Source organism: Taudactylus pleione, unplaced genomic scaffold (assembly GCF_031769625.1).
Source record: "Taudactylus pleione unplaced genomic scaffold, aTauple2 ptg001910c, whole genome shotgun sequence".
Taxonomy (NCBI): domain Eukaryota; kingdom Metazoa; phylum Chordata; class Amphibia; order Anura; family Myobatrachidae; genus Taudactylus; species Taudactylus pleione.
This window is the reverse complement of record NW_028286307.1, coordinates 336,675-356,386: the sequence shown is the minus strand read 5'-3', so window position 1 is coordinate 356,386 and position 19,712 is coordinate 336,675. Positions and strand designations below refer to the sequence as shown.

Sequence of the window (19,712 nt, the reverse complement as noted above, 5' to 3'; positions counted from 1 at the left end):
CAAATGGTCTCAAGATCCTTAACTACCTTGTACCTCAAATCTAAGGATGACTGAGACCCCAGATCATTGCCCCCCAAATGCAAGACTAGAACACCAGGAGCCCCAAAACACGACGCCATCTCTAACAGCAAACCTAGCAGCGCGTCCCAGCGCATACCTCTCCTGCCTAACCAGCGAATGCTGTCTACTGCTACAAATGACTGAGGGTCACACGCCAAGGGCGATGTAGCTGCCCAATGGATAAATGAGTGACCCACGACCCATATGGGGCGAGGGTCCAAATTAGCTCCTGCAAGAAAAAACACAATGTAACAAGGTTACCAAATGGAAGCCAAAACTTAGCACAAACGAAATGTCGGCATCAAAAGAGAGAAAGAAAGGTAAAGATAAAAGACAGGGGGGAGGAGGAGGGGGAGCAAAGGGGGAAAAAAACCTAACTTGGCCCGAGGTGAAAACCTGAAAAAACCTGCCCGGATAACAATAGCCAATCAGTTTCCGTGGTTCAGGGCAAAAACAGGGCAAAATCCCTCAGGGCCCCCACCGATAATGGTGACGAGCGGTAACAGAAAAATTCCAAGTTATAATAATACAATAGTAAGACAATATACAATGCAGAAGCAAACATATCAGTGCCGAACATAGCGTTTATAAGCGTTCGATTTCCATCGCCCTAGCACTTTAATTTCTGAAACCGACCATCCAGCACGGGCTGCGGCTGTAGCCGCCCCGATCCGAAAGGAATGGGAACCGTATACCCCTTGAGGCAAGCCGAGGTACTGGGTACACCGCTGAAGGACAGATCGGAATTGATACATGGTCAAGGGGGAACCATCACCATGGATCAACCACGCACCTGGCAAGTTGGGCCGAAGGCGCAAATACTGTCTGGCCAGCGCAACTGGGCAAACACATGCATCCGAACATGCCGCCAAATACACCCAGCGACCTCTACCCAACTGATCTGTTTTGGATCGCTGCAGCTTACACATCAGAGACCGGGCGACGATAATTTGTGAATAAAGTAAAGCAGGAGGGGCCCGACGAGAAGCAGCTACCAACTCGCTGATGTGAAAAGCCCCGTGAAAGGCCATCGCAAAAGCGAGCCGGAAAAGTATCGTTTCATAAGGGGACGTGCAAACATCAGACAATACAATCACAAACTAAAAAAAAGTAACGAAAAAGTAACTGGTCTTCTGGGGTCATCCTGAACCGGGGCCATTCTAGCCCAACCTTTAACAGCCCTTTGTACTAAGAATCCCTTGGTAAAATCCCGACGCCCATGCAAGCGCAAGAAAAACGAAACGCCGCAAATGATTCTCGCCACCACCGCCCTGGACTTACCAGCAGAATATAGACCCCATATAAAAGATAAAAAGACTTGGTAAATCCGCTTACCTCCGTCACGCTTGCGGGAGAAAAAGGACTCCCACTGGTTCCAGGCAGACTGGTAGGACCTCAACGTGCTGGGGGCGAGCGAGTGCCGCGCTAACCCCTCCATTCCGGACAAATAACCTGCCAACAATGAGGGGGGCAGATATCACCAATCGCTGCCGCAGAAGGTGCAAGTTCCCTAAATCTAACCCATTGAAAGCGGGATAGCGCATCTGCAATGGAATTGTCTACGCCGGGAACATGCCTTGCTTCGAAGTGAACATTACATGCCAGACAGCGCAAAACAAGCTGTGCAAGGAGCCTGAGAACTGTCAAGGATGTAGACTTCTGCCGGTTAATACCATAAACTACCCCCAAGTTGTCGCACCAAAATATGACATGCCGGTTACGGAGCCGATCACCCCACAACTCCAGGGCATCAACTATGGGAAACAGCTCGAGTAAAAGAAGATTCTTGGTCAGCCCCCCGGCAACCCAAGATGAAGGCCACTGGGAAGCGGACCAAGAGCCCTCCAGGTAGGCTCCAAAACCAGTAGCACCGGCTGCATCCGTGAAAAGCTGCAGCTGTGCACTGGCAGCTGGGGGATGCAACCAAAAACTAATGCCATTGTATGTTTCCAAAAAAAAAAAACATCCCAAACTCGAAGATCTCTCCTAATTTCTGAAGACAATCGTATGAAATGATGGGGTCGGCGTGTTCCTGTGGTCGCTCTCTCTAATTTACGACAGAAAACCCGCCCCATGGGGATTACCCTGCATGCAAAATTGAAGAGCCCTAGTAACGATTGCCCTTGCCTCAAGGTAATCCTACCTAGTGACAATGCAAGCGTAATGGCGTCGCGAAGCTTCGCTATCTTCTCTGCAGGCAAACGGCAACAACCGGCAGCCGTATCGATCTCGATACCAAGGTACGATAGACGAGTGCAAGGCCCCTCCGTTTTATCGGAAGCAATTGGGACCCCAAACTCACTAAACAAAGCCTGCAGAGAAAACATAAGCTCCGCACAATGAGGGGAACCAGCCGGCCCAACACATAGGAAGTCATCGAGGTAGTGGGCCACCCCGGACTCCCCAGTGCCCATGCAAACACACCAATGCAGGAAAGAACTAAAAGCTTCAAAATAAGAACACGACACGGAGCATCCCATGGGGAGACACTTGTCGAAGTAAAAGCCGTCCTCTAACCTAAAGCCCATGAACCGAAACGAGTCGGGGTGCAAAGGCAATAGGCGAAAGGCAGACTCCACATCGACCTTACCCAACAAGGCCCCCGTACCCTCCAATTTCACTAAACTAAGGGCATCTTCGAATGACTGATAACAAACCCGAGCTAACGATTCGGGTAGGGCATCGTTCACCGACCCCCCAGCTGGAAAGGATAGATGTTGTATCAACCTGAACTTCCCGGGGGCCTTCTTGGGCACCACTCCCAATGGAGAGAGAACTAAATTGAGCAAAGGACGGGCAGCAAAAGGCCCAGCCATGCGCCCCAGCTGCACCTCCTTGGCCACTTTGTCTTTCAGAATACCCGGCAATAGGTAAGCTGAACGTAAGTTTTTGGGTTCCCCTAACAGCACATTACCCACCACCGGGAGCTGAAACCCCTCGGTGAAGCCATCAAGCAAAAACAACGCCGTCTCGCGCAATGGGTACCTAAACAACCACTTACGGATTGCCTCCACGTGGACTGGCGATGGAGCTCTATGGAGCGGCACCGGACCCAGTAGGTCTGGAGCCAGCGGAAGAAGCAGGGGCAGGCAATCTGGGGCATTCCTTGGCTGGATAGGGGGCACCGCAACGCAGACAGTGGTGTCGAAAATGACACCGGGCTCCCGCTGCACTATTGCCGTTGTTAAAAGCAAAACAACGGCCTTTGGCGTTCGCTTGCTCGATGCGTATACAAATTCGGGAAGGCAGGCGATCGCACGCCAAGGCATTAGCACGTCCACTTGGTCTTGGCGTGCGATCGCTTTGCGTGTGGTGACGTCCACTAGCCTGCCTTAAGACGCCAACTTGCACACGTCATCTCCAGGAAGTGTATGCAACTATCGGTACATTGGGTACCATCGGATGTGATCGCAGCGCTTGAGGCTGACCATACCCTACCGCAAACACTGCGAGCACTTTAGTGTAAAATCCAGCCAGGTGACGTGTACTATGACACTGCCTCTAAATTATGCACGCCTCTGAAACGGCATTGAGACGCTCAGGCACGCCTGCGTTCGCACCTCCACTCCCCCGTCTCTAGCTGCCAGCCCCTGTCACCACCCACAAACATCTTCTCCTGTCACTCACTCTGCTGGGCAGTCTATGCACAGTGACTGAACGCTTCCCGATCTCTCGCACTGATTCGCGCACACGCACTGCGATCTATAGTGATCCCCAATGTCAGTGCATCTTTTGGGGGGTGTCAGGCTGATTTCCCAAAACTGAGAGCACTTTTTGCCTGTTTGAGTTTCGAAAGGTTCCGTTTTCACATCCTTTACAATTGAATTGGGCAAAAAGCGGTCACGCACTTGAATAGACTTTTCTCCAAAAACATGCGGTGTAGGCGGAAAGTCCGGGAGGCGAAACTTAGCCGACTTTTCGCGGCTAATTGAATATGCCCCTAAATTGTAATTGACTATAAACAAGGAGCGAGCCAGCTGACAGCCCAAAGCAGTGACAGCACCACACAGTGGCCCTGATTCAGAGCCGGATGCGCCGGTCTTTTTTTTTTTAGAACGGCCTCCTGGCCACTCGCATAGCTATGGGTGACCACCCACAGCTATAGCGAGCGGCCAGGAAGATGGTCGCGATGGTCAAGACCATCGCAACCATCGGGCTTGTGACGAGACCCTTGTGGTAGGGTATCATTGCCACAAGCCCCAGAGAGATTTTGGCTCTAACAGTGTTGTCCCACTGACAACACTGTGAACGCCTCCATTTGGGCAGCCACTCCCCTGGCCCGCCCACCAAATGGGGCGTGCTGTCACTCAACATCGACAGCACGCCCCCTTTGGTACGAGACCCGGAGGCGTCGCTATCCGGGTCTCGCGCATGCGCACGACGGAGCCGGCTCCGTCGTGTGCATGCGCTCTGGGCCACCATCGACCCGGTTGCGAGCGCTCAGCGCTTGCGACCGGGTCTGAATCAGGCCCAGTGTCACAAAAAAAAACATTGGAAAAGCAGGGAAACACTTTGGGGGAGAAATCTAGCGATGGTGATGAAACATTTGATTCTAAACATTGCCGGGTTGAGCATCGAACATCGAAGACCATCTGACCGATGTTTCTGATGAACCATCAAATGATTCCCATCCCTAGCACAGAGCCTGAAAGAGACAGGGGAAGGACAAAGGGCTCTATTTACTACAATCCGCATTTGTAATGCAGATTGTAGTGTGATATTATCGACTGAATTCGCATTGCGAATTCAGGCAATATCGCAGGGATTTACTGCAAATCCCTTGCAGGGACAGAGCTTGCGATAAAGCTTTGTCCCTGCGAATCCCCTCCGCACACTAGTCACAGTATTTTCACCAAAAATACAGTGACAAAGTGCCCGCGCATGCGCCGACCGGCCGCCGCTGCTACTACCCCCTCGGCGCTAAGCCACGCCCCTGTAGTTAAGCCCTGCCCCGCGATCGCGGACCCCCCCGCATCCCCCCTCCCTTAATAGCACTTACCTGCAGTCATCGATGCTCCGGTAATGTCTTCCATGCATCCGGTTAGCTGATATCCCATACTGCACAGGGACCCGATAACCTGATGACTGGGCCGCAGTGCAGCATGGGAGACCAGCTGACCGGAGGGGAGTCATCACCGGAGCCCAGACCACCGGTCCATGTAGTCAGGTAAGTAAATTTTTTTTTTTACTTTTTTTATTTTGCAGTGTATCAGCTTGCGGTCTGTTTAGAATACACAGCTAATCACTGGGACCGGCTCCGGGCTCTGCTCTGCCTTTTAGAGCAGAGTAGAAGCCCGGTAACCGGGAGAGACCCTGGATAACGCCACCTCCAGGTGGCGTTATTATCACAGGGCTTTCCCCGGTATTTTTGTACAATTTATTTTTAATAACTTTAGTCGGATCACATTTCCCATTACAATTAAGGGAAATGCGATCTGCTTACTAAAAATAAGTGATACTCAGGGGTTGGAGTAGAACTTTACGAATTCTACTCCAATTGCCCTGTAATAACTATAGGTGATACTAAAATAATGTGAAAAGGCTGTGAAAACACCCTTTTTCACTTTATTTTAGTAAAAATAATGTTAATAAATAGAGCCCAAAGAGTCTGGAAAAGATAGACAGAGAGCAGAAAAGATAATGCAGACAGAGATTGGTCTAAAAAGCTAACACAGGCATAGAATGGTGCTGTCACAGTCAGGGAAAGGGCAGAGAGGCTGGCATAGCTGGGAATGGGAAAAAAGGTTGGCACAGGCTGTTCTCTGACCCTCTCCATAAGAGGAATGTCAAAAATAGGTCACCGATGTGGAACTCAGCAAAGATGTGCTGGGCCCTAGTTTATTTTATTTTGATATTAAGAATAAAACAAATATACAACAAATAAAAAAGAACAGAGTATAAAGAGATAACTGGGAGCATTGTGTACATTAAAGTACATTTATGAGCTGAAGGTTACTGTACAATGAGACCTGGTGTTTCCGATTAGCTATCAGTGTATTCAGCTATAAAGGGGCCCCTACAATGCATTTTATTATGTGGTCCCAAATATCCCAGGTCAGTAATTATCATCATCTTACTGTGTCCTTATATCCTGTTAATCAATGCATGAATAACCTGTGCCTTATTTTACTACACAAGGACCAAGCAGCACCTCACCAGCCTGCCCCGAGGACACCTCTAATACCATCAAGAGATTCAACTTCAAACATCAGATCGGCCGGGGCGGCTTTGGAGTAGTAAGTTTCCTGACTTTATTATGCGTATCTATTCTATCTTATTGCAGATACACATACTGTAGATAAATTATTCTGTATATCATAACATGTCACAACAACGGTCATTTTCTCCCAATTACAAACCACCTCATCCTTCTGCAAATATCTGATTATTGAGCCATTATGGTTTATCTGTACCATAAATGATAGCGCTCTATAAGTGAATGTAAATGTGTTTGAGTAATACAAATTCTATATGAAGAAAGATGTGTAAAATATATTTAGTGCCAGGATTTGATAAAACTGTACTTGGGCATGTTGGGTACTACCTGTCACTATTTACCATTAGTCACTGGCTAGATGCTGTCTGTCTATGGAATGGGATTGAAATGCCGGTGGCTATTTAGCTGCCGGTTCAAATCCAGACAGCGGATGTCCGACGGGATTAAGATCCCGACAGGGGCCGGTAAGTACCCTAATGTCCCCTTGTCCCCCACTAACCCTATCCCTCCCCCCCGGTGCCTAACCCTAACCACCCCCCTTAGTGCCTAACCCTAACCTACCCCTGGGGGTGCCTATCCCTAAACCCCCCTTTCCGCTCTTCTGGGCGGGTGCCTAACCCTAATCTTTCCCTGGGGGTGCCTAACCCTAACACTCCATTCTAGGGGTGCCTAACCCTAATCTCTCTGCCTCCCAAACCTAACACTAACCCTGCTAGACTCCCTCATACTAACCTTACCCCTCTGGTGGCTAACGCTAAGGGCGCTCCGGATTTACCTTAGTTCAGGATGGCGTCCTCGGCATCAGGATTATGATAGGCATCGGTATTTCGATGCCTATCATAGGTCCCTAGCCTGCATTCCGCTGTCGAAAAATGATAATAACTAAGAAATATCATTCTTAGCTACTGTTATTTCACCTTTAATTAAATATCATTTACACAACAGAGTACTAATGTGCATTCTAAAATAACTAGTCTAGATAAACAGATCAGACACCTCCCTTCCCACCTAGCATAACCGTTGTGTCCCCTCCCCAGGATCACTGCCCTTCGGGAGATATTACTCATTCGCTGAGTCCCCCTTTGTTGGTTATCTTCCTCATAGCTAACAGTATGTATGTGGGCAGGGCTGAGAGCAGACTCTGTAACCAGCTATAGTCACAACCAGCATTCACATTTTGATAACTACGTATATAGAATTGTAGACAGTCCTTATTAATTATGAGGGATAACCAGGAACTTGTAGAAGATTAACATTTACAAAGCAGCATATTAGCAAATCAGATTCCAGATTATACTTTATGGCTTTTTCAGGATAGATTTCCTGACCCAATAACAGCTCTATGAGGAAATATGTAATAGCCTATGAGATGCCGGCATCAACAAGATTCCAGCAAGTCAGCCCTTTTTTATTAAAGCAACATTAATTTAAAAAGGCAAAACCAGCCCGGTTCTACATACATATTGACAGCTATTTGTGCTCCTGACCATGTAACATCTCGGTATCACTGACACATACAGGTCCTGCTGGCGTACGATAACATCACCATGAAGGAAGTTGCCATAAAGGTCCAGAACATCAGAGGAATGTCAGAGAGAGAGGAGGCGGAAGCCCTGGAGGAGATGACAGTTTTACAAGCAACATCTGGGAGCCCCTTCTTAGTTCATAGCATCCTGACATTCCGGACCGAGGTATTACCCTGCATGTTACAATCATCCTTGTGGTCCAGGGTGAATGCTCTGTACTATTTTTATACTGCTGTATTATAAAGTGTGTAATACTCCTATCCAGTGGTGGCTTTTTCCTAGGGGTTGCAGCTCCCCCAGTAAAATCCACCAACACAGTGAGCCAGTGGCAGTCCATGACTACATTGACTGGCAGTGACTTCCCATAGGAGTGCCCATTTGGGCTTCAATATGTGGGACGTACCACAAGACCCCTTAAAATAAGGATCTACGAACATTGCAGAAACATCCGCACAGGTTTTGAGAACCACAGTGTTTCTGAACACTTCAAATCTATTCACCAGGGCAACCCTAAGGGGCTGAAATTCATGGGAATTGACAAAATAAATTACAACTGGAGGGGAGGCGACAAAATAGATATCATAAATTGTGCAGAGAGCCGATGGATTTATGACCTACAAACTCTACACTCAGAAGGTCTTAATATAGATCCCTAATCTGTGATCACAATAAAAGAGATGATTGAACCCCATCTTTGTTAAAAAATTCCTTAGTAAGGTTCATAGGTAACCCCCACCTTACCTATGTACATAGTAACACACACCAACACCTGTATTGGATATGTACATATTTAATTCAATATTTCAGTCTTTTTATTTTTAGTTGCTTCCTTATTATATTCTTTTTTCTCTCTCTTTTTCTTCTCTCTTACATCCATTATATTTAATTAATATTTTATGACCTATCGTTTTCGATTAAATTACATAGGAGACTGGCTAATTGGCTAATTAACTGGTCTGTTGGTTGATTAGTCAGTTAATCAGTTAATTGACTGACTATTGTCATTGCAAGTCCGCAATTTAATTTACCCTTATTTCAAAAGATAGATCGATATCTCCACCAGGGGCATGTCCCAAAAGCTCCATTGGTCCATAAGATATAATGCCTTTGTATATCTACCCACATTTATATGTTAATGCATATCCTTAGCTGCTATCACACACTGGGCAGAATATACCTAACCAAAGATGGCCGCCCTTAATAATAAGGACAAAGAAGTAAGAGAGTCTAATACACCACTCTCACCCTCTCTATCAGATAGCATTGGAGTAATCACTCTATCGCGAACAGTAGCATAACATTAGTCTCACCAAAGATGGCCGCCACCACGAGGGAGGACATTATGACAGGAGTAAGTCCTGCGTGACTCTCAACCATTGTGATCAGACGGCAGCACGGACACCGCGCCGCCGCTGACTTAATTTGTACACAGAAGATAGACACTAGGGGGACACGCTGACTAACCACCGCTACTATGAGCGTGCGCACGCAACCCGGAAGTACCACCCGGAAGTGCGGCGCTATCACAGCAGGAGATGTATAGCTAATTGCAGTGAGTATATAAGATGAGAAAGATGCACCTAGGACATCAGCCCTTGAAGAAGTCTCTATATGAGATGAAACGCGTTGGCACATTGCTACCCTTACTCATGTACTTTTAATTGCAATCCCTGTTTGAAGGGTAATACTTTCTTATACTGTTTAATAAACAGTTTTAATTTCCAATAAGTCCAGCATACTCAGTCTTCATTACCTACCTTAAGCCACCCACTGACACTTACAATCAGCATTTGCAGACGCAATACGTGCAGGACCAGCAGACATCATGGTCAGGTAAATTGATATTCCTCACCTATGACACTGCATTCTAGTGTACCTGTCACTCTGATACTGCGTTCCTTCTCTGAGGTGGTGTGAGCAGTGGAGGAGGAGGCCAATTGGAATCAAATCCTGGACAAAGCCCATTTATTCTCACGCAACATTCTGCCTACAGTTTTTGCATAACTGATTTAATCTGCTACTGTTAAAACCAACACCCAGCCGACAGTTTTTGCCCACCTGTATATTAACTTTTCATTTGGTCTCATACTTTATATTGACTTTTAAAAGGTTCCCATCAGAACACTCCCTATCAGAAAAACCAAATTGTGGGTCAAGGGACTTAAAGTCTTGAACACCCAGCCTCAAGTTTTTGCACACCAGTTTTGATTTTTAAAGACTTTCTATTGTGACTATTTTCATTTTCATATACATATAAATACGGGTCCTGAACATTAGGGTTCAGGCCCATAGTCTGCTAAATCCTATATTCTGTCCAAACACCACGGAGCGCTTTTTTCAAATTTGTCTAATTATCCAAGGAAGAGGGGGATACTTCTTACAAAGAGCTGCTAGTGGTGTTACACCCCTGCCCCCGTCTATGAGCGCCGGCCGCTTCTGTCTGTTCTCATCCCATTGGAAGCATTACCTGCCAGTGATGCACAGGACAGGTAGTCCCAAGGGGAGGTGTCTTCTCTCCTGGGGCTGCCAATCCGGGCTGTGATTAGCAGAGAGCTTCTGTTCCAGTGGGAAGCCGCTCCTCTGCCTTCCAGGCAGCCCTACCTGGCTTCTAGGGGCTGATGCTAATGCAGTCCCTAGGAGCTGGTGTTATGTGTATGTGCGGCACCACCGCCACTCGTGCACATGTGTCGGTCCTGGGTGCCTGTCAGATCCATTGTGCAGGCACTGGGACTCGGCTGGCCAGGACTTCAGTGTCTCCCCCTCCTCTCTCGGCAGCAATCCTATCATCCAAGAGTGTAGGAGCCGCTTCTGTTCTCTGTGCCCAAGGAAGACATCCTCAGGAATTAGTACAATCAGTGTATACAGTATGTACAGTATATGGACTAAACCTGCTTGGGTTGCAGTGTTTTTCTTTCTATGTACAAGTCCTGTGAGAGCTTCTGCTTGTAACTTAACTACAGTTTCCCCTTGGAGGGCACCTGGGAAATTACTGGAGATATTTGGAGTGCCGGTCTTTACCCTTATATATGTAATATATATAAATGGGGTAATGTATGATGAGCAGAGAGAGCACAGAGCAGAGTAAGTGTGAAGGATATGTCATATCACATTTTTTTGCAACTGCGCATGTGCAAAATTTCCTAAGAACCATTACAGCGCCTGCGTTATACATGGTGTACGTACAGAGGCGCTGCTGAGATCGGGATGCCCGGTATTACACATGTTGTGGTAAGTGATGGGCATTGGGGGAGGTGAGTAGATTAATAGTCCATTTTGGGTGTGTACACAGCTGCAGGCATATGAGGCCATAGGCAGATGGAGAAGCTGCAGCTGCCATAAGGCTGATGGTGCGAGCGATGGTGACGTATAAGGACGCACCAATCGGTATTACTGCGTCCCTGGTCGCTGTGAGTGGGCGTCTCAGTCCTTGTACAATCGGCCACATGGATGTACACCAGGGGAGGAGTCTGTATGCCATTTGCATAAACCCGCAGGCAGGTGACCACCAATAGACCCTGCTGCGTGTGCTATTGTGTGTGACTCAGGATCAGGCCCAGTGTCTGGCATGGTGTAATCACACAAGGAGGTAGCAAGCAGTTAGGGAGCAGCCATTGGGGAACAGTGATGTAATGAGGAGTGTGGGACATTAGCGGCTGTGCTTAGTCACTCCAGGCTTGTTTTATACCTAAACACATTCCAGGCCGGATCCACACAGTAATCACTCCCTCATATCACTATAATGTCCTGGGAAATGTATGTATCATGCGGGCTTGTCCACACGTATGTGCGCACACGCAGACAGAAGAGGTCAGAGGAGACACATTTTATATTTATTAATTATAAATCACCCCTATTGTGTCCATACCCATAGTGTTATAGTGTAGGACATGTCAGATACAGTAATAGTCACAGTGTAATAGATGGTGGAGAGCGCGGTGCCTGCTGTACATTCTGAGCACCCAGACCAGGTAACTGTAAGAGTAATGACTGTACTAGAGTAACTGGCAAATATGTGACTTTGTTCTGTCTGTGCCCTGTAATAGAACAACCTGGCCTTCGTCATGGAGTACGCCAGCGGTGGAGACCTGTTCGATCTTCTGGTGAGAAGAGGTCGTCTTGAGGTCCAGGCTGTAACGTAAGTTCTATCACTGAGCTGATGTAAAAACTCTAATTGTGTGTGAGAGAAGATATGAGACATAGGAGCTTACAGTGTGGGGAATTAGATACATTATAATCAGTGGCAGAACAGCTGTCAGACCACTGCCCTCATTACACTTGTCCTACTGGTTATACCAGCACTGGCCGCCAATGATTACCACATTTTATGTACACAACCAAATTTTAGATGGATAAAAAGAAGAAATAATTTCAGGTCAGAAGACACAGCCAGACACTTACACACAAATACACACACACACACACACACACACACACACACACACACACACACACACACACACACACACACACACACTTAGACAATATGCTTTATCACCTTCTCAGTTGTTGGTCACCCATCACTTTGTCTCTTCTACCTATAACTCTTTCCAACCTGTATTTGTCTTTCTTAAGTTGGGTACACAATATACAATGTATCGTATGATATATCGCTGTGACGCAAATCAGAGCAATATTTCTTCTTTAGGATCCATAGGGCTACACAGGGGAGACAATGAGGTATAGGTGATGGTTAGGAGGACTGGACACCAACAGTTAAAGCTTTTCTGTCCCAGGATGCCCCAGTCCTTCCCCCCTATACCCCACCCACAGCCTGAGGCAATTCAGTTTGTCGTTGATGTCCGGCAGGATCTGGATCACCGTCTGCACAGTTGGGCTGCTTTTAAGCAGCCAAGCTTTATTTTATGTTTTCTTTTATTTGGTTTTCCTGAAGAGCAGGCAGCGCTAGGCAGTGCTATGGACGCCAGCCTTGCTGCTCCATCACCCCTCCGCTGCACCGCAACTCCAGCCCCAGGCTTGGTACTTATGGCGGGGCACTGGGGGGCTGGCTAGCTAGCGTGGCTCCATGGGAGGACCCCAGACTGCAGCCATGACACAGCAGGACAGGTGCAGCGTGTTCCCGCTCATGGAAAATGTGGGAATCCGCGTCTATGCACATCGTATAGTGTGTACGGTCATTCCATGATTCACGGCTGTCATTCATTGCATCATCCTTTCTGCTGTTCTGCATGGTAGATGGGACAATGCAATGAATCACGTGGTGCAGTTACATGCAGCACGTAATGACACATCGCGATATTGTATACCGGCTTGTGCAGTGTGTATGGCGCGTGCAATGTATGATTACATTACACCATTGGTGAGGTTGCACCATACTATAGTGTGTACCCAGCTTAACCCTTATCTATAGCTCCCTTACTCAGTCCCTATCCCACATTGCATCTCTCTACGCCCCATATAAACACTATGGCTCTCTCCTCCCTCCCCCATGGAGGCAGAGCTATATAGTTATTATAATACCATGCAGCGGCTGTGATTGGATGCCCATGGGTTACTGGGAAGTGACATCACCTGAACAGCCAGTCCTAGCAGCAGATGGAAATTACAAGCAGCTGAGGCATAGTGTATTATACAGCGGCTGCTCGCACCTTTACTCTTTCTCCGGACCAGATGCTCAGAAGACCTGTCTGCGGCAGAGAAACCAACAGAGAGGAGGAGAGCCTGGCTATGGGGGGAGGTAGTAAGCAGCTTAGTGCTATAGGAAATACAGAGGTGTCCTTATGGGTTGGGTATGAAATACCGGTGGCTACAAATCCTGCCGGTGGCAGCCTGAACAGAGCAGAATCCTGATGTCGGCTGTAAGTATACTATCCCTACACCTCTCCCCCCCTAATCCTCCCTTAGTGGTGTCTAACCCTAACTTCCCTGTGGGGGTGCCTAGCCCTAACTGCCCCAGTGTTGCCTAACCCTAACCGCCCCTTCCCACACCCTAAGCCTAACCCTCCCCGGGGGGTTGCCTAATCCTAACTTTTTCCGATGGTGCCTAACCCTAACCGGCCCTTTCTGCAGTCTGACCCTAACGCTCCCTGGGGGGTACCTAGCCCTAAATCCTCTGGGGATGGCTAAACCTAACCCTCCCCCCACAGCTAAGACTTACCTGGCCTCGCTGTCTTACGATCCCTAAGGGGGTTGCAGCATTGGCATTGTGCCGGGCGACGGGATTCCAGCGTCGGTATATTGAAAGCCGGCATTCCATCCACCAGCAATATGATTACATCCCGTCCTTTCTTATACACTGTGGCTCTAATCGGGAAAAATAGCCCATCTCGATGCGCCAGGTACTGGTCGAATTGGCCTGGGAGTGACAAAACGACATTACTAGCTTACACTGATCAATTCGATGTGTGACATTTGTATATCTGTGTGCGAGTCTGGATCTGTATACTAATTTCTTCGATGAATCGGGTGCGACTTTTTCTCATGACAAGCGCCATTGTGTTTCATCTGTGACTTTGTACAAGTGTAAAACTAATTCCTGTGTAGTTAGAGTCACAGCCCAGAGTCTCTAGTACACTGTGAGTGGTGTTTTGCTGCATCTGCGATGCAAATAAGACATATCTCTTGGAGTGGCTCAGTGACGATGGTGTTTCGTGCCATATGGCATATGGGTGCTAGGTATATGAGGACACATTTTTATGCAGTGGCTGCCTGGTACACACACACCATAGCACAGAAGCTCCATTATAAGGGTCTTACATCTGCGGCTTATGGTATTACATATATGGCACAATCTGTGCTGCACTGAACAGATTTTGCTCTATTACAAATTTGTACAACAGCCCTCAACATTGTTCATAATTTCCCAATTGCCCTGTAAATAACATATATATTCCATGTACATGACTTTTTTTGTATATAAAGAATCCTCACACAGAACTGGATCTGGGACTTTACAATATTTTTACATTTCTTCTTTAACAGATTCTACGCGGCTGAAATTGTCTCTGGTCTCCAGTACCTGCATGCCAAGGGCTTCATACATCGGTATCTGCCTTTCTTTCCTCATTTACATAAACATAGAAGAAATGTCACTTTGGGGATTCGTGGTCATCCCAGATGTAACTGTGTTTACAATGGGAAATGAATGAAAGTAGTTACACCCTTATAAAATAAAATAAATACTTAGCAATACGTAGGAGGGGGGCATCTGTGCTATTGGCATACCTAATAATGGTTCTGTCCGATATGAATGGGGGTGTGGCCATATAATGGAGGGGCGCGGCTGTATCTTAGAGGGGCATGGTCACACCCCCATAATGTGCCAGGTTAGGCTGACCCTTATGTCCCTGCAGTGGTCTTCCTACTACCTATCACTGCCGTACACATCACTGCAGTGCATAGAAATACTGTGTGTATATTTGAATATCCTTTTTCCTGGCTCCAAAAAGCTGGCTGTCATATATTAAATAACCAGGGCCTATTTGAGGTCCGTTACAGCTGAGCCGCCTCACAGAGGTTTGGAAGGGGGTGATTTGAGCCAACCTACTGATGTAACCATCCAATCAATCGTTAGTGTTTATTACCCTAAAACCTCTCAGAAAAAGTTTGTAGGCAATAAATCTTTAAGGCGCAGGTCCTAACAATTGAAGTGTCTTATCTGTGTCTTTAACATGAATTTATTATGAATTTTCCATACAGTAACACAGAAAGGGTGGTCATCATATCACATAGGGCTAGTCATAAAAGGGTGTGCATAATATCTAGTAACGCGTTTCATGGGCACAATACCCGCTTCCTCACACTGTTTATGCTAATTGGTGATGTGGGTCCTTTTTGTTTGGTCTGTGGCTGTCTCTGCTATTGTATATGTGAGAGCTGGTTTTACATGTCTGAAGAAAAAATCATTGAATAGGATATTAACCAGACATAATGCAGATCTGTACTGTATACATCTTTATACACATTCCCCCTTTTATTCAGCAACCACACTTCAAGGTGCACATCCACTTCATCAGGGGCACTTTAATCAATGAGTTGCCCTCTATGCCAGGTATTTACATGGGCCCTCTCCTCCCCAGAAATAAATCACTGGCACCTGCACAGAAAACAGATGTGCAGAAGTTATCATAGACTCTGGCACTGACGCCATAGTATTTGCTATAGTCTACTCTTATTTTCGAGGAAAATGCTGAAAATATGGTGGCAATGGCTGTCCAGTGAGCGGTGCTCAGTGAGCAGAGTGAGCAGCCGGGGCCCCTTTAGCTTAAGAATCATGTACACAGCACACCCTACATCTATGGTAGCTATGCCATGGCTTTCCATGGGCAGTTCCAGGTCCCCTTATTTTAGGGATTATGTGCACAGCACACCCTGCACCTGTGGTACCTACACCATATCATTCCATGGGCAGTCCAGGTCCCCTTATTTTAGGGATTATGTGCACAGCACACCCTGCACCTGTGGTACCTACACCATATCATTCCATGGGCAGTCCAGGACCCCCTTATGTTAGGGATTATGTACATAGCACACCCTGCACCTATAGTAGCTACACTATAGCATTCCATGGGCAGTCCGGGGCCCCCTTAGCTTAGGAACCATGTGTACAACACACCCTGCACCTATAGTAGCTACACTATAGTATTCCATGAGCAGTCCGGGGACCCCTTAGCTTAGGAATCATGTGTACAACACACCCTGCACCTAGAGTAGCTACACCATAGCATTCCATGGGCAGTCCAGGACCCCCTTATGTTAGGGATTATGTGCACAACACACCCTGCACGGGATTGGTATGAAATCCCGCCGGCCGCCTGGCCGGCAGTTCGATTCCCGTCAGCGGCAGCCCGACAGGAGCAGAGTGCGACGCAGCCAGGGGCTGGCTGGCAACTTTTAGCCTAGGGGGCAAATGCATGCAGGCGGCCCTGGCAGAGGAGTAGCGTGTAGCCAGGGTGCCCGAAAGAACGTGCATCCCCCCTCAAGTGTTCTAGGGAGGAGGCAGGTCCATATGGGATTAATGTAAGGTAAAAATAAAGATTAGGGGCAGCCCCCTGTCGTAGTGCCCATATGCAGTGCCACCCTGTGCCACAGGAGAGGACACCCTTATGCAGGCCTCGAGTAGTGCCCCCAGTAGTAATCCCCCCTATGCAGTGCCCCCAGTAGTAAGCCCCTTATATAGTACCCCCAGTAGTGGTAACCCTTATGCAGTGCCCCTTAAATAGTGGCCCCAGTTGTAGTCTTCCCCCTATGCAGTACCCCCACTATTGCCCTTTATATAGAGCCCCCAGCAGTGGTCCCTCGATGCAGTGCCCCCAGTGGTAGTCCCCTCCCCCCTATGTAGTACCCCTAGTAGTAGTCCCCTCCCCCCTATGCAATGCCCCTAGTAGTAGTCCCCTCCCCTTGTAGTGCCCCTAGTAGTAGTCCCCCCCAGTAGTAGTACCCCCCTTGTAGTGCCCCCAGTAGTAGTAGTAGTCTCCCCCTTGTAGTGCCCCCAGTAGTATTAGTCCCCCCCTTGTAGTGCCCCCAGTAGTAGTAGTCCCCCCCCTTGTAGTGCCCCCAGTAGTAGTAGTCCCCCCCTTGTAGCGCCCCCAGTAGTAGTAGTCCCCCCTTTGTAGTGCCCCCAGTAGTGGTCTCCTCCTTATAGTGCCAGACCCCCCGCAGTAGACACATAATATTAAAAAAAAAAAAAACACTTACCTGACACCCGCTCCTGCTCCCGCCGCCGAGATCAGCTCCTCCGTCCGCCGCTTTGCATCTTGAGAGTGACACGTCACGCGTCACTTCCATTACCCACTGCGGGAGCCGGAAGATGTCTGGCTCTGGCAGTGGGAGCAGCAGCCGATGAGAGTCTGTCTGACTCTCATCAGCTGCTAAAGCAAACACACAGCTGCCGGCTCCGGCGGCTGTGTGTTTGTGCTGTGTAGCGCTGACCGAACTCCATCCAGTCAGCGCTACACACGCGGTGCAGTCTGTGTCACAGTGACACAGACTGCCCGCGGCCCGCATGACACTGTGGCCCGGGGGGCACATGGCACCCTGCCCCCCGGCCCAGCCCGCCACTGGACGCAGCGGAAGCCCGACAGCACTGGAAATCCCGATCCTGGATATGTAAGTATTTACTAACCTAACCCCCCTAACCCTAACCCTCCTTAGGGGTGCCTAACCCTAACTTCCCCCCCAAGTGCCTAACCCTAATCCCCCCTCTAAGTGCCTAACCCTAACCACCCTCTTCCCCGCTGCCTAAACCTAAGTCCCCCGGGGGGGGTGCCTAACCCTAAGTCCCCCCCGGGGGAGCCTAACCCTAACCCTCCCTCCCCCTAGCCTAACCCTAACCCTCCCGGGGGGGTGCCTAACCCTAAGTCCCCCCCGGGAGCCCTAAACCTAACCCTCCCCCCCGCGGCTGTCCGCTCGCGGCGCCTGGCGTCGGGGAAATGCGGGTGTCTACATCTAGACGCCCGGCATTTCACCCTTGCTGGGATAAGACAGTCGGGAAGCCGGCTGCCGGTATTTAGGCAGTCGGCTTCCCGATTGCCTCCCCCCTGCACCTATAGTAGCTACACTATAGCATTCCATGGACAGTCCGGGGCCCCCTTAGCTTAGGGATCATGTGTACAACACACCCTGCACCTATAGTAGCTACACTATAGCATTCCATGGGCAGTCCGGGGCCTCCTTAGCTTAGGAATCATGTGTACAACACACACTGCACCTATAGTAGCTACACTATAGCATTCCATGGGCAGTCCGGGGCCTCCTTAGCTTAGGAATCATGTGTACAACACACCCTGCACCTAGAGTAGCTACACCATAGCATTCCATGGGCAGTCCGGGGCCCCCTTAGCTTAGGGATCATGTGTATAGCACACCCTGCACCTATAGTAGCTACACCACAGCATCCATGATCCTTGGAACTGTCCACACAACAGCGGATCGCCCTGACCCACCAGGTGTAAAAGACAGTTGTCCCATGGAAGATGCATTTTTCCCCATTGGTAAATTAGCCTTAGTCACTTATGAAACTTATGATGTGTGTCATATACTGTCTATGCAAACAAGTACTTAATGAAATACTAAGTGTAAAATGTCTCTTTTACAGAGATATAAAACCAGAGAACATACTTATTGATGGATCCGGCCACATTAAAATCGCCGATTTCGGGCTGGCTGTTAACAAGATCCAGGGAGCCGTGGGCTATGCAGGGACACGAGGCTACATTGCCCCAGAGGTGAGTTTATCACATAGAGGTGATGTGTACAGTATACAGTATTAGTGCTATTCGTATATATGTTGGACATTTCCACTCTTACCTTTTGCCCAGGTTGCCATCATTACTATACTACAAACAATCACTGCATACTGATCTAAGGGCCTGATTCAGAGCTCTATACAAACCCGATCTTATGTGTACAACTCAGATGGTGGAGGGATTGCTTATGCTCATTACCTGTTCTGCGAATGTGCAGAGCAGGTCCTGTATTGTTGCACCCAGTGCCCCCTAAAGCTGGGTACAAGCAGAATGATATGCTCTATGAGCGATATCATTCATTGTTGTCCCCTCACCTGACGGGCTCAATGTCATTCCCGACATTGAGCTTACACACTGAACGATATCATTAACGATACCGGTTAGTGACATCACCTCCCACAGTCCCCAAACATTCAGGGCCTGACAATATAGTTAGGTTGGCCTGCATGTTCGCATGACGGCAGACATCGTTAACGTTCCACGGGAGCGCGCATCGTAAACGATGTCATGCATACGCACGGAGCGATGTTGAACAGTATGAAGGATAAGGACATCATTATCGTTCATATCGTTCACAATATTGTACGTGTGACAGTGTACACACCTTAAGTCCTAGCCTGTATGACAGGTTGGGGCCATTTGGGTGTGGGGAGTTGGTGGTTCCAGGCAGCATACCTGAAAATGGAGGCGAGTGCAGAGGCCGGG

At 48.3% G+C, this 19,712-nt stretch overlaps 1 protein-coding gene and 1 pseudogene across 1 annotated transcript in view; both read right to left on the bottom strand.

Moving 5' to 3' along the window:
• Window positions 1-19,712, bottom strand: part of LOC148436205 (uncharacterized) — a gene marked incomplete at its 5' end in the record, with an annotated part of 417,606 nt that overhangs the window by 158,988 nt on the left and 238,906 nt on the right. The gene's annotated exons all lie outside the window — the stretch shown is intronic.
• Window positions 627-1,498, bottom strand: LOC148436206 (uncharacterized; annotated as a pseudogene).